The sequence below is a fragment of the Panthera pardus genome, unplaced genomic scaffold (assembly GCF_024362965.1).
Source record: "Panthera pardus isolate Hobbes unplaced genomic scaffold, ASM2436296v1 HiC_scaffold_6, whole genome shotgun sequence".
Taxonomy (NCBI): Eukaryota; Metazoa; Chordata; class Mammalia; order Carnivora; family Felidae; genus Panthera; species Panthera pardus.
Window position 1 is genome coordinate 70,330,194 of NW_026526991.1, and position 22,240 is coordinate 70,352,433.

General features: G+C 36.7%; 1 protein-coding gene and 1 long non-coding RNA gene across 5 annotated transcripts in view; one reads left to right on the plus strand and one right to left on the minus strand.

Annotated features, from left to right (window-relative positions):
- Nucleotides 1-22,240, minus strand: part of TMEM117 (transmembrane protein 117) — a 483,464-nt gene that overhangs the window by 393,754 nt on the left and 67,470 nt on the right. The window lies entirely within an intron of this gene.
- Nucleotides 1-22,240, plus strand: part of LOC109248996 (uncharacterized) — a 60,796-nt gene that overhangs the window by 13,736 nt on the left and 24,820 nt on the right. Inside the window, exon 2 of the long non-coding RNA XR_002072396.2 lies at nucleotides 3,997-4,112. This is a non-coding gene — a long non-coding RNA (uncharacterized LOC109248996). The remainder of the gene's footprint in view (nucleotides 1-3,996; nucleotides 4,113-22,240) is intronic.

Below are 22,240 nucleotides of genomic sequence, written 5' to 3' on the forward strand. Positions count from 1 at the left end.
ATGGAAAGAGACTAAATGTCCACCAACTGATGAATGAATAAAGAAATTGTGGTTTATATACACAATGGAATACTACTTGGCAATGAGAAAGAATGAAATATGGCCTTTTGTAGCAACGTGGATAGAACTGGAGAGTGTTAGGCTAAGTGAAATAAGTCATACAGAGAAAGACAGATACCATATGTTTTCACTCTTATTGGATCCTGAGAAACTTAACAGAAGACCATGGGGGAGGGGAAGAAAAAAAAGAAAAGTTAGGGAGGGAGGGAGCCAAACCATAAGAGACTCTTAAAAAACTGAGAGTAAACTGAGGGTTGATGGGGGGTGGGAGGGAGGGGAAAGTGGGTGATGGGCACTGAGGAGGGCACCTGTTGGGATGAGCACTGGGTGTTGTATGGAAACCAACTGACAATAAATTTCATATTAAAAAAATAAAATAAAATAATAAAATAAAAAAAGAATGTGGCAAAAAAAAAAAAAAAAAATATATATATATATATATATATATATATATATATATATATATATATATATATATTTCCATCTGGAAATTGTCTCTCTAGGGATAGACAGTAGCTCTCATGTAGGTTATTGAGTATAGGAAGAAATCTTTTAAGATTTAATTACTAAACTTTTCCTTGTACCTCACTTTTATTAAAATAGCAATTTAGATTTCATTTGGAAACCAGAAACATTACCCTAGCCAAAACTCTAAATAGAGAAAAAAAAAAAAAAAAAAAAGGAGATTTGGTTACATCATTATCATCTGGTTTCTTGTCCTGCACAAGAGAAGCAAAGAGCAAACCTGAAAGTCAGGGGGGATGTTAATTGTAACTAAAAGCAGAATGTGGAAAACTTTCTCTTGAAGCCAACAATACTAGAAACTAGCACAGCAAATTACAACCCCACAGAACTTGTTGATTAATTGAATCAATAATTATGGAAAGCCAGAGATTTGCAATTCTCCACACAATACATTGTCAAGAACATGATAAATAGATATTAAGCATAGAATGCTTGAGAGTAAAAAACTCATGCCATGAATATCTTAAAGCAACTGTAAGGAATATTATTCATTCATTGAGCAAATATTGTTGAATGTGTTCCGATTAAATCAGCCATGGTTCGTACTAGAGACACAGCTGAGAGCAAGCCAAGAAGGTGTTTAAAGTCCACCATTATTTAGGTGATTAGTGAAAATGTGATCTTATTTTAGACTCACAGGCTCTCTTTGTTCAAGGTTCCCTTTGCTGCAAGTCCTTTCAGCTTCAAACTAAGATTTATTTAATCCAGCAGTTTATAACGAAGAACAGCAAAGACCAGTAATTAGAATTCCTTGAAAATTTAAATGTGAATTCCCTTGACATATGCATATATGCAAAAATTACTAATGGACTTATTTTCAAGGTCAAATCGTAACGCTGGCGGTTAAAGAGTGCTTTGTAAATAAAACACTGGATTAAGTGTACACTGGCTGAAATAACATAAAGTCAGTAAAAAGGGAAATGTGACCGTACCATTTATGCTGTCATTGCCAAGCTCATTGTCTGGCACTAATTTCAGTCATTAGCGTCATTAGAACAAAATGGCAGGTTAACATTGCCTGAAATTCACTTGCAACGCACAATAAAAGTGCTGCAATATGTGAAGGACAGAACTGGTGTGACTCAAATGTTGAGTTAAATCACATTATAAAAATTTCCCGTAAGTTACTTCAAGGTGAACTCACTGAGTGCCCATCCTAATGCTAGAAATATATATGTATACATCGCCATCAGCTGACTGCTGTTTAAGTGACTTCTCATGCCAGCTAATCAAATGAAGAACCTCAGTGTTACCTGAAGGTGTCACAGGAAAATGTGCTGCCTCTGCCCTGTAGCATAACCATACATTTGGTTTGGCTGGGACAGTAGTGGCTTATAACTGTTGTCCTGACATAATTATTAATTATGTCCCCTTCCTAAGTGTACTGGTCTGGGGAATAAATTATATGCCACCTTTTCTATAGGCCACAGAATTCAGAATTTTACAATACTTTCCTTTAGAGGGCTTTTGTAAATAACTGAGTGAAGACAGTCCTTATAGGTCAACAATAACAAAAGGCATCACAAAGAAGGTTAGGTATATTGCTGACAAGGTCATAAGTGACTTCTATTTTAGTCATAGATATATCTGTAAATACGAGTGTATATTTACATTATTAATAAAATTCGTCGTGGACTATATGGAGCATCGCCTTTGATATATATGGTCAAGGTAATGGTAAAATGACCCTTAGAACAAGCGTCCCAAAATAAACACTTTAAAAAAAAAAGAAAAGAAAAATATGGTACACAAGTCTGTGTACATGTTGGAAGACACAGGGACTGGCTGTTATGAATGTTAGTTAAAGTCAATTAAAATGGCCTAAAACTGGGGCGCCTGGGTGGCGCAGTCGGTTAAGCGTCCGACTTCAGCCAGGTCACGATCTCGCAGTCCATGAGTTCGAGGCCCGCGTCAGGCTCTGGGCTGATGGCTCGGAGCCTGGAGCCTGTTTCCGATTCTGTGTCTCCCTCTCTCTCTGCCCCTCCCCCGTTCATGCTCTGTCTCTCTCTGTCCCAAAAATAAATAAAAAATGTTGAAAAAAAAAAAAATTTTTTTTTAAAAAAATAAATAAATAAAATGGCCTAAAACCTCGGAATCGTTCCTGGAAATACAGTAGGTTTGGGACCACTAGCATGTCATAAAATTCTAACAAGATTAATTATCTAAAGGCATATTTAAAAATATATAATGCTCCTACATATGTAATGGAAAATAAAAAGAGACGTGTAATAAGGAGAAATATGGAGAAACAATTTGGTTTTTGGGGGGATTTTTGCTACTATGTTCTCATTGGCAAAATAAAAAGGAGTATTTTCTTTCTACCTCATAACCAAATTTTTATCCTGAGTTCCCTTTTGTTCATGTGTGATTCTCACAAGGAGGCCTTGAACAAATAAATAAATCTCAGAGAAGATGAAGTGTCCATGCTTCCACATAAGAGATGGGGGTAGTCCTACTCCTGGGAATTTGTGAAAGCAAGGGATTCAATAGAGCAAGGGCTTCTAGGTTCATAAAAGATACAATCATTTAAGCCTCCAAGGCGGCAGAACATCATCTGGATTTGATTACATGCACGCTGGTGAGAGCTAAACTATCAAGGGTCATGGCATTGAAGTCAGGCAAGGAGACTGAACTACCCCCAAGGGAATAAGGCCAGTAGAGCAGCCACCAACCTCCATTAGGAATACAACAACCTGAACAGGATTCCAGTCAACTGTTGGAGGAGGTCATGGAGAGGACATGATCACCGGTTGACAGTCAAGCTAGACCTGGGCCATCAGATGCTCCTCACCCCTCCCCCTGTCATTGGAATGCACAGTCCACACACAGGTGGGAGCTGTTTTCAAGGATATACCCTTGAGAGAACAATGAGTTATTTAAACTGTCTAGATTTTATAAGTGACTGAACTCAATTAAGGCCTCTATATGAATTTTTTAAGACTGTAGCAAGCAAGTGCAGAGATCTAGTTTTGTGGCCGCCGAAGGCAAGCCTCATTACATGTTCTCTTGCTTATTAAAACTGCCACTTCCCAATCTGAAAGGGCCTGTCTCTTCTTTTTTTTTTTTTCAATTTTTATTTTGTTTAATTACATCCAAATTAGTTAGCATATAGGGCAACAATGATTTCAGGAGTAGATTCCTTAATGCCCCTTACCCCTTTAGCCCATTCCCCCTCCCACGACCCCTCCAGTAACCCTCTGTTTGTTCTCTATATTTAAGAGTCTCTTATGTTTTGTTCCCTCCCTGTTTTTACATTATTTTTGTTTTCCCTTCCCGATTATGTTCATCTGTTTTGTCTCTTAAAGTCCTCATATGAGTGAAGTCATATGATATTTGTCTTTCTCTGACTGACTAATTTCGCCTGCCTCTTCTGTCTCTGGTTGTCCCCCCATGTATGGGGGCCGGTTTCAGATTTTACCTGAGAAATCCCCAAGGTTGCAAACCAACACCATCTTAAGCAGCACCATCGTGCCAAAGAGGTGGCCAAAGACCATCACCCAAGCAGCATTAGAAGAAGCAGGGAGCAGGTAAATACAGATGAAGGATTTGAGACTTTAGAGATAAAAAAGGTAAGGTGAAATATTACCAATATTGTACTCTCTGCTCACCTTGGTAAGCAGGAACTCACAGCAAGATTTATTTAATAACATAAAGGGGAAACTGTGGCTTTACACATAAGACCCTGACCAGGAAATACAAAAGGATGAATGAAGGTGGCACTTTCCTCAAAAAGACATCAAGCTGAAATGAACACTACTATCCATGAAGTCTACTGCTCCAAAACCTCCTATAATATGTGATGGTCAACCATATACATAATGTATACTTAATGGATACATACATAAGAAAAAATGTAATCTACAGCTATTTATAAATTCTCAATTTGTTTAGGTCAAAAGATAGTCAAATTTGGAATAGCAGGCATTCCACATACCAGTAAGAATGTTCTCTGTTGCAAGTAACAGAGAAAGAAGGAAGGAAGGAAGGAAGGAAGGAAGGAAGGAAGGAAGGAAGGAAAGAAAGATGAAAGAAAGAAAGGGAAAGGGAGAAAAGGGGAAAGAGAAAGGGAGAAAGAGGGAGAGAGAGAAGGAGGGAAAGGGAGGGGAGGGAAGGGGAAAAAAGGAGAAAGAAAGGGAGAGGAGGGGAAAGAAGGAAGGAGAGGGGAGGAAAGGTAAGAGAGAAGGGGATGGGAGGGGAGGAGAAGGGAGGGGAGGGGAAGGGAAGGGAAGGAAGGAAAAAAAAATGAAAACCAGCTTTAAAATATAAGGAGTCTTTCTTTATTGGCTTCTCATATTTTCTAACAAACATGCTTGTTCCCTAAAAAAAAAAATTAATCTTCTTAACATATAAGCTCAGAAAATAATGTGGATTTAGTTTCACTAAAGGAATTAAATGACTTCAAGCAAAACTTGACCCAGCACTGACAAAATGTAACCAAGGTTTGATTTATCTCCATTTCCCAGCTTCATTTCTTCAGAGTGGGGTCCCATCATACCCAGCTCCTCCAACATGTTCATACATACCATCTGTAGTCCCAAGATGATTGCAGCAACCCCAAGTAATGTCTTCATTTTTGTCCAGGGGGGAAAACATGATGCTTTTGCCTCACTATTTCTAAGGAAAGTTATGTGATTCACTCTCATTGAGCTTGTTTGGGTCCTGAACCAATCACTACTGGCACAGTTATGAAAAGCAATGATTAGTTAACCCTATGTCACATGTGAAACTCCTAAAGCCAGATTAATTACCTAATAATACTACATTGATCCGCAAACGCAAATCAAGTATGGCAAACATTGTCACAAAAGGCAGAACCACAAGATGGAAGATCCCGGGATCCTTGAATCCCTGATTACAACAGAAGTACCTTCTCGGTTTTAGGCTTCATATGGGTGAGAAATTCAATTGAGATGCACTCATTATATATTTTTACTACTGAAGCTAATGTTATCTTACCAGATATAAGATGACCAATAGATCAAAGGCACAGAGAAGGAAAAAAACGGGGTTTAAAATGGCCAACATGGAATCTTTATTTCCTGATCTTTCTTTATATCTCTAGTACTCAGCACAATATATGGCAAAATATCTGCATTAAATTAAATACTTATGGAGAAATTCTAGAAGGAAAATTAAGACCTGCCCACAAGAAAGGGTACACATTTTCCAAGAGAAAAATTCTAAGTAAAATATGGGGGAAAATACATCTTGTTGGCAATGATGCCATCACTCACACAGCTCAACCTCAGAACACCTAAGGCCCAAGACTTTGCATAATTTATTGTCTACTTGTGTGTGCCACATCCATCTATAAACTGAAACACAATGAGGCCCACATTTGTCTTCTTCACCACTGGTATCGCCATGGCACTGGCACATAGCATGTCTTAGATAAATATTTGTCCAGTTGCTAAACAATGAAGTGATACAATACAAAATTGAACAATAGTTCAATATTCTACTATATGACTACAATCCTGGATCTCTGCAGATCTGGCAATTTACACCTACCCTCTGAGCCCTATGGAACCCATCAGGTCTTTGACCTTCACCTCCACATTTTATCCCCATCTCCCCTACTTCCTCTTATTTAGCATGATACTTCTGTTTCCTTATCAAACTTTCTTTTCCTCAACACCTTTGTTTCCTGTGTACCCCATACCTGTCTTACACTTGCCTGCAAAACCCCAGCTCCGATTCAACGCTACAGTTCACTTTCTCTAAGTTCAGTCAACTGCTGTAGAAAAAAACTGAACACAAGTTGATTAATAACTCACTACATAATCATGATCCCCACTTTCAGCAGCTACCACAGCACCGCACATTTGTAGTTTTCCTTGTACTTGTCAGTCTCTTTCCCATTCTCCTCAGCACTCATTTCACACTTTACCCCAAAGCTCCTACTAAGCCTCTCTCACTCTCAGAATATAACCTTGGTCCCAACCCCAAGGAAAACTGCTGCCACCAAACATGATTTCCTTCAACTTCCTGGCCACTCACATGCATCCACTTTCTATTCACACTTCCTTCCCTTGTTTCTCAGAGGATGCAGAGCTCATCCCACAAAAAGGACCCACTTATGCCTTCTTAAAACTATACCCCCCACCCCTGCCCTTGAGGCCTGGTCCATCAGCCATCCTTTCTTTTCTTTGTATTTCCAGTCTCTCCCTCCCTCCTGGTTCTCTTCCCTCTCCCTCTAAATCCTAAGTCTGTCCTAAAGGCAGTGCTGTCTTGACCTCATGTCCTTGAACTACCATCCATTCTTCTCTTGTCCAGATTTCAAGCAAAAGTAGTATGCATCATGCCCACTCCGAGATCTTACTTGCAACGCAAACATTCTACTGAAATTGTTCTGGCAAATGTTGAAGACCCCCACATTGAAAAATCCAGTAGAAATACGTTGGTCTTTAATTTACAGGACATCTCCTGTATCCGATACGGCAGTTGTCCACTCTTGTCCTTTTTGACACTAACTTCCGTGGCTTCTCTAACACCAAACACTCTTTGTTCTTTTTCTACTTTCCTGATTATTCTTAGTCACCTTTTTGGGCATCTCTTCTACTCATCCCATAAATGATGATGTTCCCCATGATCAGTCTCATATTATTGCATGATCTCATCCCCTGTTATGGGTTTAATATCCACTATCTCCAGCACAGACTTTTCCTCCCAAGCTTCAGACTGAAACAGTCAACTGCTCACTCCCCTCCTGAATGTCCTATTGCCAACTCAAACTCAGTATACAAAAATGGATTCAAAATCTCCATCCCTATCTCCAATCTGACCTTTTCTATAGCTAAATCCACTCCAACTTCTGACTTTACCACCTTGTTATTTTCAACATAACAAGATAGAATTCATTCTTGATATTTTTCTGCACACCTGCCCTTTCAATCAACAGTCATATTATTTTATGACCTTACATCCATATTCTTCTCTCACAATTTGGGTTTCATTGTCTCTGCATGGGAGCATTACAACAACCTCACTGGTCTTCCTCATTCCAAACTTTTCCACCCCAAATCCAACCTCCAGACAGCTAATAGATCTGACTGAAATACAAATGTGGTCACATTGTTCCATCAATGATCACCATTCCCCCATTGTAATTCAAGCTCCAAAATATGCTACAGAAGGCGTTGCTTGATTTGACCCAAGCTTACCTCTTCTTTCTCACCACCACCTACCCTCCACTCTAGTCCCATCAACACTAAACAGATTTCAGCCTCTTATACTCATGCTGAACCCTCTGCCTGGGATACTCTTCCTTCCCCGTCTCTCGACTAACTCCTGCATTTCCTGTGAGCTTTAAAATGCTGGGCAGAGATGATCTCTTCTAGGTAGTTATCTTCACTGTTAAATATTTCATGTATTAGAGTCACAGAAAGAGCTTACAGGATGTACTCTTTCAGGAAGTAATAAGTTCCCTTCAGTGCAGACAAGAAGAAATGGACACCAGCCAGGTATAGTTTAAAGGGCTGGATTAAATGACTTTTAACATCCAACTCTAGGATTATAGGATTTGTTTAGTCAGTGAGAGATTAGTGTAGTATGCTAGCTCAAAACACTTTAAGTTAAAAAGAGAAATCCTTACCTATTGAGAGAAAAAATGTTCCTCCTAATGTTTTATCTGTCATTGTATGCCTCTCTAATGTGTAAAATGAATCTAAAGTAACACAGTGATAAGATTCCTTAAAGGCCAAGTTAATATTTAACATTTTAAATATGAGAACACTTGACAATAATGTAAGTCCTATTTCTTATGTCTAGAATAAGAGAATAAAGGATAAAAATAAATTGGATCAGAGCATTTCAATATTAATTGAACTTCACTTCCAATTAGACTACAATAAGTATACAAAGTATTCACAGCTGATTTGTGTTCTAATTTATAAGAACATTATATAACTTTTTTAACATTAGTCATTGAAAAATGGCAACAGAATAAAAATAACTAAAATAAAACAGTCAGTCCTTGGATGGAACATCAAGAAAGAAAATTATCTAACAAAACACATCAGAATATCATTAGGGAGAAAGGATGTTCTAGTTAAGACAAATGTGGCATTATATAATAAGTATAAAATCATAAAACTTTTATGCCTTAAGGGCGCCATTCTATTTAATATTCAGATTAAGTCGTTATTTCAGTGTACAAAAAGAATTAAAAAAACACTAAACAGATGGTTTTCCTTCATATTAGGAGTAAGAGCTTACACATAAAGTGTTTATTATTCACTGAATTTGACAGAAAACCAAATATTGAGAATTGAAATATAATCCCATATAATACTACAAATATGTATTATAATATGTAATTCAAAAGAGATTCTAAAAAGAACAAAAAATAAGACCATGGTTAGATACCCAGCATAAATGATGGTGTTTTCAGACCTAGAGCATAATGTCAACTTCAAACTTTTGAAGGGTTTCCTGGGTGGCTCAGTCAGAGGAGCATTTGACTTCAGCTCAGGTCATCATCTCAGGGTTTGTGAGTTCGAGCCCCGTGTCAGGCTCTGTGCAAACAGCTCAGAGCCTGGAGCCTGCTTCAGATTCTGGGTCTCCCTCTCTGCCCCTCCTTTGCTCTCATGATGTCTCTCTCTCTCTCTCTCTCTCTCTCTCTCTCTCTCTCAAAAATAAATAAACATTTAAAATTTTTAAGTGTACATATTACAAATTTGTAGTAAAACATATATCAACTAAATAAACACATTGATATAAAAAATTCTCCCCAGAAAAAGCTGTAACAAACCTTCCATTTTATTGAGAGAGGCTAAGTATTTTACTATAATAATATGGCTCTTTCCATTACTACTCTTAGGATTACTGACTTAAATTGCTTACTATTGCTCAAGAGGAAAAATTAGGTCCCCAAAGGAAATAAAAGTATTCATTTATTATTATCTACTTTTCCTGTTAAAGGAAAAAAATAGCCACTGCATAAAAGAATACTAAATTGACATTACAACTTAGCTTGTGGCCCAAGAGAAGATTTACCAGCACACTTAATTTATGCATCCATATAATATTGTAATATTCTGTTATTTTCATGAAAATCAATTTGTTCTGTATCTTCCAGATTTATACAGGTGAAATCATACTAAACAGCATTTTTAAGATCAAAACCCATCAAAAAAGTAAAAATTTATAAAATATGTTCTGAAATGTTAGAGGTTGTGGTTATTATTACAATTTGTATTTCAAAATGGGCAACAGAATAGAAAATATAGCTCCCTATTCTTAAAAAATTAATATAATCACAACTATTAATAAATTTTTATGTCTTCATCATTATATTGGTACCAGTTTTGAAAAACAATAATACACTTCAAAAATAAGTTTTCAAAAAAAATAAGTTTTCATTTAATCTCAGGCATTCTATTAACCCATCTAAAAAGGAAACATTAAATTGTCAAGACTAATCCCCTATAGGCTGATCCATGGTTTGAAGCAATCCTGATCAGTCACAAGGTAATTGTCCACATGGCTGGGACACAAGCTCCTGATCATTCATGGGGTAGAGGGGACAGGAGGGTCTGGTCCTCCCATTACCATAAATGCTAGGAAAGAAAAAACAGGTCAGAGGCCAAAATTCTAGTATTTCTATTGTCTGCATTCATGTATCCAGGTCTCTTTGATTTCCCATCTATCTTGAACTTGGTTTTCATTCATAGCTTCCCATAAGTCCTCTAACTTAGACTGGTTTCTTGTACTTATTATTTTCTCTACCCATTCCATTTTTAAACTCACTAAATATATTAAAAATTCATAACGGGTGTCTACTTCCATTTATAAGACGCCTGGAAATCACCACTTCATCCTAATAACACGTACAAAGCAGAACAGGTTTTAAAATGAACAACTCTCCTAGGACCTGCAAGAGAGGTGAGGACACAGGGCAAACTCTTGCCGCTCAAGACCAGAGAGACAGACAGGCAGATAGGAGCTTACCACAGCAGAAACTGGCAACTGAAAACTGCCTTGGGAAACAGCACTGGGGTAAGAAAACTTGAACTGTAGTGAACAAATTGTTGGAAGCCCAATGTGGACAAGTCTGAAAGTTAAAAACTCGAGGAAGGCATAGCCATAGTGGAGGCCTCATGCTTTTGTAAATTTTACGTCCAGAAACTCAACCGGAATCCCACAGTAAACACTGGAGAAACCAGACCTACCTGCTGAGCTTCTATCAAAGCCTGACTGACCTGGAGGAAAAGAAATACTCAACTCCAGCCTACTCGAGCCATCCTCTCCCAGTCAAAGTGGTGGAGAGGTGATTGAGAAGTACTTTAGGAAGTTCACAGACCAGAAATATAGTCTCACTAAAAGACTGAGATCTAATCACAGGACTATAGGACGCTCTCTTACCCCTACACCTCGCCACCACATCGCTAAAGCGTTCCTTTTACCTGGTACATCATGTTCAGTTGTCAAGAAAACATTACAAGGTATATTAAAAGCAAAACAAAAAAAACACCACTTGAAGAGACAAAGCAAGCACTAGAACCTGACATGGCAATGATATTGGAATTATCAGGCCAGGAATTTAAAACGATTAATAAGCTAAGGGCTCTAATGGGTAAAGTAGACAGCATGTAAGAACAGGTGGTCAATGTTAGCAGGAAGATGGATTTCCTAAGAACCAAAAAGAAATGCGGGAGATAAACATTGTAATTTAGATGTAATTTAGAAATTAAGAATGCCTTTGATGGGCTTATTAATAGACTACACATGGCTGAAGAAAGAATCTTAGAACTTAAAGATATCTCAATAGAAACCTCCAAAAGTGAAAAACAAAGAGAAAAAAGACCAGAAAGGGTAGAAGAGAATATCCAAGGACTCTGAGGCAACTAGAAAAGATGTAATATATGTGTAATGAAGATACTAGAAGGAGAAGAAAGAGAAAAAGGAACAGGAGAAATACTTGAATAATAATGACTGAGAATTTCCCCAAGTTTATGTTTAGCATTAACAAGTAACAGATCTGGGAATCTCAAGAAACACCAAGCAGGATAAATGCAAAACAAAACAAAAAACCCTAAATCTAGACATATCACTTTCAAGCTACAGAAAAATCAAAGACAAAGAAAAAAAAAATCCTAAAAGAAACAGGGGGGGAGGGGGAACCTTCCCTATTGAGAAACAAAGATACTAACTATATCCAACTACCCAACTTCTTCAGAAACAATGGAAGCAAAAAGACAATGGTGTGAAATATTTAAAATGTTGAGAGGAAAAAAAAATACTAACCTAGAATTCTGTACTCCGTGAAATTATCCATCAAAAGTGAAGAAGAATAAAGACTTCCTCTACCCCTTCCCTGCTCATACCCTATCTCTCTCTCTCAAGTAAACATTAAAAAAACAAAAAAGATACAGAAAAGATCTTAAAATCAGACAGTAAAGATAGATTACTTCAGAGCAACACTTATCCTGACAGAAGACTTCCCAACAGTAACAAAAGATGTCATAAAACAGTGCTTCAAAGTACTACTGACCTAGAATTATGCTCCTAGTGCAAATATCCATCATAAAGAAGGCACCTGTTTGAAGACATCAAAGAACAAACAAGGCAGCCAAGATTTAAAGGGCCAAGATCCCTGACAGAAGAAAAATGCACTTAAATGAACTCCTTGTTTATTACTGCTTTTTCCCCTTGGAAGATCTGCTGATTTTCAGTGTGGGACACAGGAACCACATGGAAAACTGTGGCCTAGACTTTGAGGCAGTCTCAGAGGGTCAGGGAGACAGAAATTGAAATTCAGGGCTCCAAATGCAACCAGGACATAAGGAATCAAAGTATCAGAAAAAGGGAAACTCAAAGTGAGCCCAAACATCTAATACAATTTCATACAGAGCATTTGTTGACATCGAAACTATGTAGGTGAGAGATGAAACCAAGAAAAGAACAGCTGATAAGAGAAAACAGTTAAGCATGGATTTTAGTAGACTCATGATGCTCAGGAAACAAAATTGGAATTCAGGATATACCAGAGTAGAAGAGCTACAAGCAAAGTCCAGAGTGTCAGTTGTGATACACGAGGGACTGTATCACAGGAGTAAAAACAAACCAGAAAGAGACCAACCCAAACAAAGCCTAAAACCCAGTTTTTATTTGCTTACCAGAAGAAAATTAAATTTTCCCTAGGGAAGATCATTATAAACCTCTAAAGTTCTTCACACGTTAGGTATACAAGGAAACAAGACAAGAAAAATTATTGAAAATCAAGAGGAAAAAAACAATATAAGCAGACTCACTGATGATGCACATATTGTAGTTCTAAGACCTGGAAGTCAAAATAACTATATCAATATGCTCTAGAAAATAGATGAAAAGATTATGAATTTTACCAAAGAACTGGAATATATTTTTGAAAATCAATTGGAAATCTAGATCTGAAAAATAATAACTGAAATTAACACCTTTAGATTCAATTGAAGTTACCTATGTACCTACTATGTGATTCCACTTATGTAAATTTCTAGAAAATGCAAACTAAACAGAAAAGTAAACTGCCTAGAGGTGGAGAGGGATGAGAGAAAGGGATTACAAATGTTCATGAAGACATTTTTATCTTAATTGTGGCAATGGTTTCACAGTTGAATACATAGTTCAAACTTTACAAAACTATACAGTTAAATATGTGCAGTATGTCAATTATATCTCCATAAAGTTGCTTAAAATTAAATAACAATAATACTATTTTTTAGGACTTAAAACAGATGTTTTAAATTCAAGGAGTTTAGGTTTATGACAAAAGTAGGTCAAAAGATAGAAAGAGGTAAGTGGAGTTACAGCTGTAAAGTTCTTATGAAGTGTTGGCAATATTAAAGACAGACTCCAGTAAGTCAATTATATATGTTTTACTTTCCAAGATAATCACTACGAAAATAAAAATATGTACAAGTAACAAAGTAATAGAATGAGAAAAAAAATAAAATATAAAAAATATTTAATTTATCCAAAGGAAAGCAAAGAGAAGGAAAAAAGAACTTAGGAATGATAAGGCAAACCAAAAGCTAGTATACAGCAAAATGCTAGATTTAAACACAAATATATTGGTAATTAGTAAGTTCAAATGGACTAAATATTCGACTTAAAAGAAAACTGTCACAAAGATTTAAAAATATTTTAAAGCATAACAATTTAGAGAGTATGTCCCCTATATATACCCCCATAAACCTTTATTTAAAAACCTTCTCAAGGTTGTACATCAAGGTAAATAAACCTGACTCAGAAATACCTGAGACAAAAAGGAATGGTGAGGAAAGAAACTGATCAACATGTATCAAATCTAAGCAAACATCATTTGTATAAAATACTAAAAATCTTAGTGTCTACTTTGTGGGCTAAAAAAAGAACTAGAATACTGAACAACAAACCCATATAAGTAAGAAGAGGTTGACCCTAGTTAAACTGTTCTAAGGAATTTTCATCATTTGGGAGGTGATTAAGGCAGTGATTAGCTGTAAGGGTGCCTGGGTGGCTCAGATGGTTGGGTGTCATACTCAATTTCTGCTCAGGTCATGATCTTGTAGTTCATGGGATTGGGCCCTGTGTCAGGCTCTGCACTGATAGCGTGGAGCCTGCTTTGGATTCTCCCTCTCTATCTCTTTCTATCTCTCTCAAAATAAATAAATAAACATTTTAAAAAAGACATTGATTAGCTGTGGACTTGCTAATATGTACAGTAAAATTGCAAGGTTAGCCACTTAAAGAGTGAACATTGAATGCATAGCTTATAAACTCAATGGAGGTATAGAGGAGGGATAGAAAAATGAAAGGAAGGAACAAAAGAACAAAATCCAATCAGCCTCCCGCACCTAAAAAAAAGAAAGAAGTTAAAGCTTTACTAGTAAAAAAAACACACAAAAAGTGGTAGAATCAAATCACAATATGTAAGTAATATATTGACCTTGTTAGCTAAAAGACAATCATTGTTAGATAAGAGAAAAATAACTAACAGGGAAACAAAATCAAAGAGGTGTGTTTGCAAGAAACCTGTGTAAGAATATAGTAAGGTTGGAAGTAATAGATTATAAAATTATATACTAGACAAAACTAACCAAGTGAAAACTAGGATAGGTATAAATTCTAAACAAAATAAATTTTAGGTGAAAAACTAACATTAGGAATAAAAAGAATAATTACATAATGACAAATATTAAATTCTCCAGGTAAATACAATGATTTCAAAGTTGTTTGTAGCAAGTAAGATAGATTCAAAATGTATAAAATGGGGGCACCTGGCTGGATCAGTCAGTGGAGCATGTGACTCTTGATTTTGGGGTTGTGAGTTCAAACCCCATGTTGTGTGTAGAGATTATTTAAAAATAAAATCTTAAAAAAAAATTTAACGTAGAAAATGAAGTCTAATAAAACCTTAGAGAGAAATTAAGAAATCCATAATCATGGGTCGCCTTGGTGGCTCAGTCGGTTATGCGTCCAACTTCATTTAAGGTCATGATCTCACATTTTGTGAGTTCGAGCCCCATGTTGAGCTCTGTGCTGACAGCTCAGATCCTGGAGCCTGCTTTGGATTCTGTGTCTCCCTCTCTCTCTGCCCATCTCCGCTCACACTCTTATCTCTCTCTCTCTCTCTCAAAAATAAATAAACATTAAAAAAATTTTTTTAATCATTCTATAGTCTAAAAAAAAAAAGAAAGAAATCCATAATCATAGTGTGAGATTTTAACATTCCTCTTACTTATTGACAGATCATGTAGACAAAAAAAAGTAAGAATAAAATAGAATATATCAATAATACGATTATAACTTGACTTAATGAACTTATATTTAATCCTGTATGCAACAATTTTTTTCCACTTTTGGGGGAAAATAAGTACAAATCTGAAATAAGAGCTTATACATTTGGAAGCACTGGGAAACCATACCATTGGCAAGGATTTCAACTTTGAGTACATAAAATCCTGAAGCTATAGTAGTGATGAGATACCAGCCTTAAACAGCACCCTTCCCCACCAAGAGTGGCAGTGACATCAACTGAGGGTACTATAACACAATATAACTATTAGGGTACCTGGGCAGCTCAGTCGGTTCAGGGTCCAACTGTTGATTTCAGCTCAGGTCATGATCTCACAGTTTCATGAGCTCGAGCCCCATGTCAGGCTCTGTGATAGCAGCATGAAACCTGCCTGGGATTTCTCTTTTTCTCCCTCTCTCTCTCTGCCCTTCCCCCACTTGTGCTCTGTCTCTCTCAAAATAAATAAATAAATAAACTTTAAAAAAAAAAAAGAATGTAACAGACTATTTCATCAGTCTATATAATATCCCCCTGGAGACCACAAGAAACAAGTGCTTGAGATTTTAAAGAAGGCTAGAAATTACAGCTTTGCCAAGAAACAGTGACATTGGGTTATGCATGTAAATGTGGCTCTCTAACTCAATCCAATACTTTCAACCAAAACAAACATTTGTAAGTATGGTAGCCATTCTCCAAGATGGCCCTAAGTCTCACCTCTCACTAGTCATCCCACGTATAGTATCCTCCCCACAGTGAAGGGCAACTGGTCTATGTGACTAATAAAATATGGCTGAAATGACAATGAGTGCCTTCCAAAGCCAGGCTATGAAAGGCAATGCAGTTTCCACCTTGGTCTCTCTCTTGAATTGCTTATTCTGGGGTAAATCAGTTGTCATGTCTTGGGGCAATGAAATTGCCCTATGGAAAATCCACATGGTGAGGAATTGAGGATTCCAGCCAACAACTAACACCAACTTGCCATCCTATTTGAAAGAGCCATCCTGGAGGAACAACATTCCAATCATGTCTTCACATGACTGTAGCCCTACCTGATATATTCACATTATCTTCCTGAGAGACCCCAAGGAAGAACTATCTAAGCTGCTTCCAAATTCCTCATCCAGAAAAACTGTATGAGATCACAAATATTTATTCTTGTTTTAAGCCTCTGAATCTTGGGATAATTTGTTACATGGTAATAAATAACTCTAGGTTCTATAATTATTCTGAAGGCTAATAGGAGCCACTTGAGAATTTGAGACATAGAAATAACAAAATCTAACATATGTGATTTTATGAGTAAAGATCAGAGACCACAAAATAGAAATAAAAGTATAATATTCATAGTGTAAATACTTTAACTTAAAAAAATGTTTGACATTATGATGACAGAGCAAAAGAATCTTTATGAAAATTACCTTTCATAGCACAAAAGCCTTGAAATAATTGAATAATTTCAAAGGACAACCTTGGTGTAGTAAATGTCACTAATGATATTTTCTTTTGATCTCTACTATAATTCACATAATGCATCATATTTCTCACCATATTATATACCCTTTTACTCAGAGTTTTGATGTCTATATTACTGACAAAACAATAAATACAAGAGCTATTTTAGATGATTGGTGTCTATGCAAACTGAATGAACAGCAATTCATTATAATTTAGATATTAGAATTCTTTCATCTGTAAGCATGCAGGCAATATTGCTTCTGAGTTTTAATCTACTGAGATTTAGAACTCATCTCAGATATAGGAAGAATAAACAAGCAAAACAAATAAGAAACCACACCACACTCAGGATAGCCAACAAATTGCATTTACAAAAAAGAGATCAAAATATACAACCCATTAGAATCCACAGTACCATTTTTGCTTGAAATCCTAGTCTTACCAAATCCACTATTTTATTTTATTTAGTTCTTACTTAAAAGACACTTATATAGTGTTATGGTTTTCTAGGCTGTATTATAAGTGTTTCATTAAAGGGGAACAATGTAGCCATTCTCCTAAACTTCGATGGCTATAATTTAATATTTAATATTTTTATAGTGTAAATTTCATTCCCATCCTAAACATCACAACTATAACTCTCTATGACTTAAACACTGTGAATATTACTGACATTTACATTTTACTTTTACTTTTACTTTTACTGACATTACTTACGTAAACTTTCTGTATATGAAAGCACGAAAAATCTGTGGTTAGAATATTGGTATATTTCTCAATACTTTCAATTCAAAGAACTGTCTGTCCTCAATGCAGTTACATGACTGTGCAAAGTTAAATTGACTATTTTTTTGGTATACTAACTTGAAATTATGACAGAAAAATTGTAAGTTTCTATTTGATCAAGTATGCAAACCAGCAACTTCAGAGAGATTAGTAGGAAAATCATTCCAAATATAATCTCCTTTGAATTAGTCCCTTGTACAGTTTTAGAAATAGTTATTTGCCAGTGCCTAGGGGAAGTAATAACTTATGATGTGTTGGTGGTGAAGAATATTGATATTGTAACAAGCTAGACGCTACTATGGTTTATCATTAGCACATAAGATAAAACAGTGATACTTCAGGGGTGCACTGGGGATCAGGGCCATATTTGTAAAATTACAGTGTGTGACAAGGTGCCCCCCTAACTTGTGCAACATATACTTGAAAAAAAAAACAGTTTTAGACAGCTGTTACAGTCAAAGCATCAGCTGAAATCTCAACTATTCCTTATATTAAATATGTTGGGATAAGTCTGTTATAACTGATCATACCATTTTTCTAATCATCAGATTATCATAAGAGGATTGACACTGTTGGGGGGAGTGTCTATTCCCCAGTCCAGGTTGTTTCCTTTCAGGTAGAGAATGCTCCATCAGCTATGTCATCCCTAATCTGTCTCCACTTCCAAGGGAGAAGTGACTTATTTAACTGATCATTTTGGAAGAAGAAAATTGGTGTGTGTGGCTCAGTACCTTTTCTCTAGAGACAAATTCTCTCTTGAAGAGCACCTCAATTCTGTTCCACTCCTCCAGGGGAAGTATGCCAGAGGAGTATTGCCTAGATCAGGCTGAACTGTGGAAGCCCACTTAACTATGGATTTTAGTACCAAGGAGTTCTCTTGCCCGCAGATACAAGCCACACTCTCCAGTACATTATACATTTATTTCTGTCTTACTGCTTCACTTATTTAGAATGTGTGCAGAGAAGAGAGGTGCTTCTTATGAAAATAATCAAACATTTCACAAAAAGACAAAACACAACCATCCAGACCCTAACCAGCATTTTCATGTATTCTAACTTTTTTTTAAGTTTGTTTGTTTGTTCATTTGTTTGTTTTAAGAGACAGAGGAAGGTGAGAATCCCAAGCAGGCTTCACACTGTCAGCACAGAGCCCAATGTGGGGATCAAACCCGCAAACTGTGAGATCATGACCTGAGCCGAAATCAAGAGTTGGCCACTTAACTGACTGAGCCACCCAGGCGCCCAATTCCAACTCATTCGATAACTACCTAGATTGTTTGAAGTTACAATAAAAGGAAATGTGGCAAAGGTAAGGTTAACAAACTAGCATGGCCTGACCAAAAAAAACCTCAATGCAAAGGTGATTTCTAGACCAATTAGAACACAAGAATAACAGCATGTCATGCTAACATCAATTCACCATATTTATCACTTTGTTGCATGCCTTTCCTTACAAAATCACACAGACATTTTAAGTCATCAAATATAATTAAACCCAAAGCACAAATAAGGACTACATTTGCCTGCATGTTAATTTCACATCCAGTAGCACTATTTTCCATCACAATTAGGAAGGCATCAGGGATGCCTTATTTTCTTATATGTCCTTAAGTTCAAACAAAGAATTAGAAATAAATGGAATTCATAATCAACCTTTATAGACAATGACGTTACTGCCCCAACCTCTAACTTCATGTCCCTTCCTATCAAGAGAATCCATTGCATGCTCACTACTTTCTAATACCGAAGAAAAGGAAAGGTGAGGCAAGTGTTGAAAGAAACCAGTTTTTGAGATATATTTGGCTTACTGCTTAAATGCAACATAAAGACTCTTTATTGTACTTTTTTCTGGTCCTGCTGACAAGAGGTGTTCTAGTGTTGGAAATCTAGAGAAAAACAAGATTTAGAACTGTCTACAGTGGCGTTCAGAAAGAAAAGTCATGGTAAGAGCATGACAGTGGGCATCTGGGGGATCTGGTAACAACAAGAGGAAAGCAGCCAAACAGAGGCAGAGGTGGAGACGTAGCCAATATAGAAAGCCAGTGAATGGAAAGAATGATAGGAAAGCACAAAGGTGGAACTCATTCACTCAATGAATATTTCTTAAATGACTCTCTATGCAGAGCCTAACTTTACTGTTGTGAACATAAAAACTGCTCCTTCCCTCAAAGAACTTGACATTTAGTTGGGGAAATGAGATACACAGCAGCAAAAAGTAAATAACATCAAAACAAAATGTGATTAACAACTGACTTGTACAGGAAATTTGATACATGAGAATAGAGGGGGGAAGAAAGGAAGAATGGAAAAAATAATTAATAAAAATAAAACTTATACTGACTCCTCATCTTTGCCAAGGTCTTTCACATAAATTTCTTTCAAATGTCACAGTAAGCACTAGGTATGATTGTCCGCATCCTGTAGATGACAAGGTAAAAGCTCAGAGAGTTACAGTTTTTCCAAAGTCATCTATCTACCAACTTTGAAATGTAGGATCTAAATCTGTCTCTATCAGATTCCCAATCTTTTTTTTCTTTCCACCAAGCAATATGTTTTTCAATATAAGATATAATATGTAAAGGAAAACAAGCACTGGAAAATGAGCAAAACACATTGATTCATTCATTCATCCAAAATTTTTATTGGTTACCGTCTCTGTTTGAGTACATGTATGTACTGGAGGAAAATGATCAGAAAGAAAATCATGTGTCTACATATTTGAAGTTTCAAGGCTAGAGGTAGGTAGATAGGTAGGAATGGGCCGATAGATGATAGATTGTAGATAGATAGATAGATAGATAGATAGATAGATAGATAGACTGATCAACAAATATAAATAATACATAGCTCAATAAGAAAATGCCAGAGAAAAACCAGGAAATGCTATAGGGTTCAAATGAGGAAAGATTACATCATTTTAAGAGAATCAATAAGGCATTATTAAAAGATGAAAATATGGGCAGGTGTATTATAAATAGAGACAAAGACTGCAGTTACAAAGGACAACATGAGTAACAGTGTAGATGCGGAACGCACAATATAGATCACGATCTGACAAAAAGCAATAGTGTAATTGAAGTGTAAGATATGGGGAGGAGAGTACAGGAGGAAAAAACAGAAAAGTAAGGATCAGATTGCAGAAGACTTCAAATATCTGGCTAAGTATTATACTTAATTTTGAACACAGTGACCAATTAGGTTTCTGAACAGAGAAGAGACATTCTCTGAATTATGCTACAGAAAATAAACTTAGGGATGCCTGTGTGGCTCAATCGGTTAAGCATCCAACTCTTGATATGAGCTCAGGTCATGAACTCACAGTTCATGAGATCGAACCCCACGTCAGATTCTACACTGACAGTGCAGAGTCTGCTTGGATTCTCTCTCTCCCTCTCTCTCTCTCTGCCCCTTCCCTGCTCATACATGTGTGCACGTGCTCTTTTTCTCAAAATAAATAAACTTAGAAAAGAAACTTACACAAAGTCATCTACATTATAAAGAATTAACTTTTTTTTTCCTTTTTTTAAGTAGGATTCATGCCCAGCATGGAGTCCAACACAGGGTTTGAACTCACAACCCTGAGATCAAGGCCTGAGCTGAGATCAAGAGTTGGACACTTAACGAATTGAGCCATCCAGGTGCCCCAAGAATGAACTTTTAAATGCTACTGACATAGCACAATGGAAAGTACTCTAGGTTTAAACTGGCATGATGAAAAAAAGGGGGGAAGAGGCACAAAGACATTCAAAAGATAAACTCTATAAAATTTGGTAACTGATCGCCTGTTGAGAATAAGGGAGGGAAAGGCCAGAGAACAGCTTCAGTGTTTCATGCTCAGGAAACTGGTCAATGGTAATGGCAGCAACAGAAAAGAGGAAGAGGCAGATATTGACTGTTGGGGTGGAGGGATGCCGTGCAGGGAGGACTCTGAGACTGAATGCAGCATTCCAGTAGAATACCAGAATGGAGAGGTCCCTTAAGATGTGGGAATACTATGAGTGATGTTGGATCTGGAGATATAACTCATCTGCATCAGCCCAAGGCTTACAAGTGAAATCTTGAGAGTTAGTAAAGTCAACAAAAGAGCATAAAGCGAGAAAAGGGAATAGAGAGTGCTAGAGACACACACTCAGATTTTTGAATGACAGAAGCAGCCATCTCATGCAATTCACTTAATACTTGTAGGAAACTGGAAAAGAACTAATAAAAAAGACCAAAGGCGGTGGGGGGTGGGGAGGCAGAGAGATACTTTTCACCGTGTAACTCAAATAAGAAAATGCCAAACAAAGTACAGTTAACAGTATTAAATGGCACAAAGGCTAAACAGAATGAAGACAGGAAAGAGGATTTGGTGTGTGGGTGGTCAATCACCACCGAAGAAGTGCTTTCAGAAGCACGGTGAGAAAGTTACAGTGGTTTTGAGTGTTGGGTAAGGCAGACAGCCATGGAACACAGTAGACTGCAGGATAACTCCCAGGGTTCGGGAGCCACGCACAGAGCCAACAGCAACAAGACCCACTTGACGCATCGTACCAGGCAAGCAGCAAATTAGTTTTTAAAAAGGACAGGAAAGGAAAGGAAAAAAATTTCAAAGAAAAGCTCTAGAGCCCATAAAGCATTTATCTTGAAAAATAAAATCAGAAGTAGCATCCA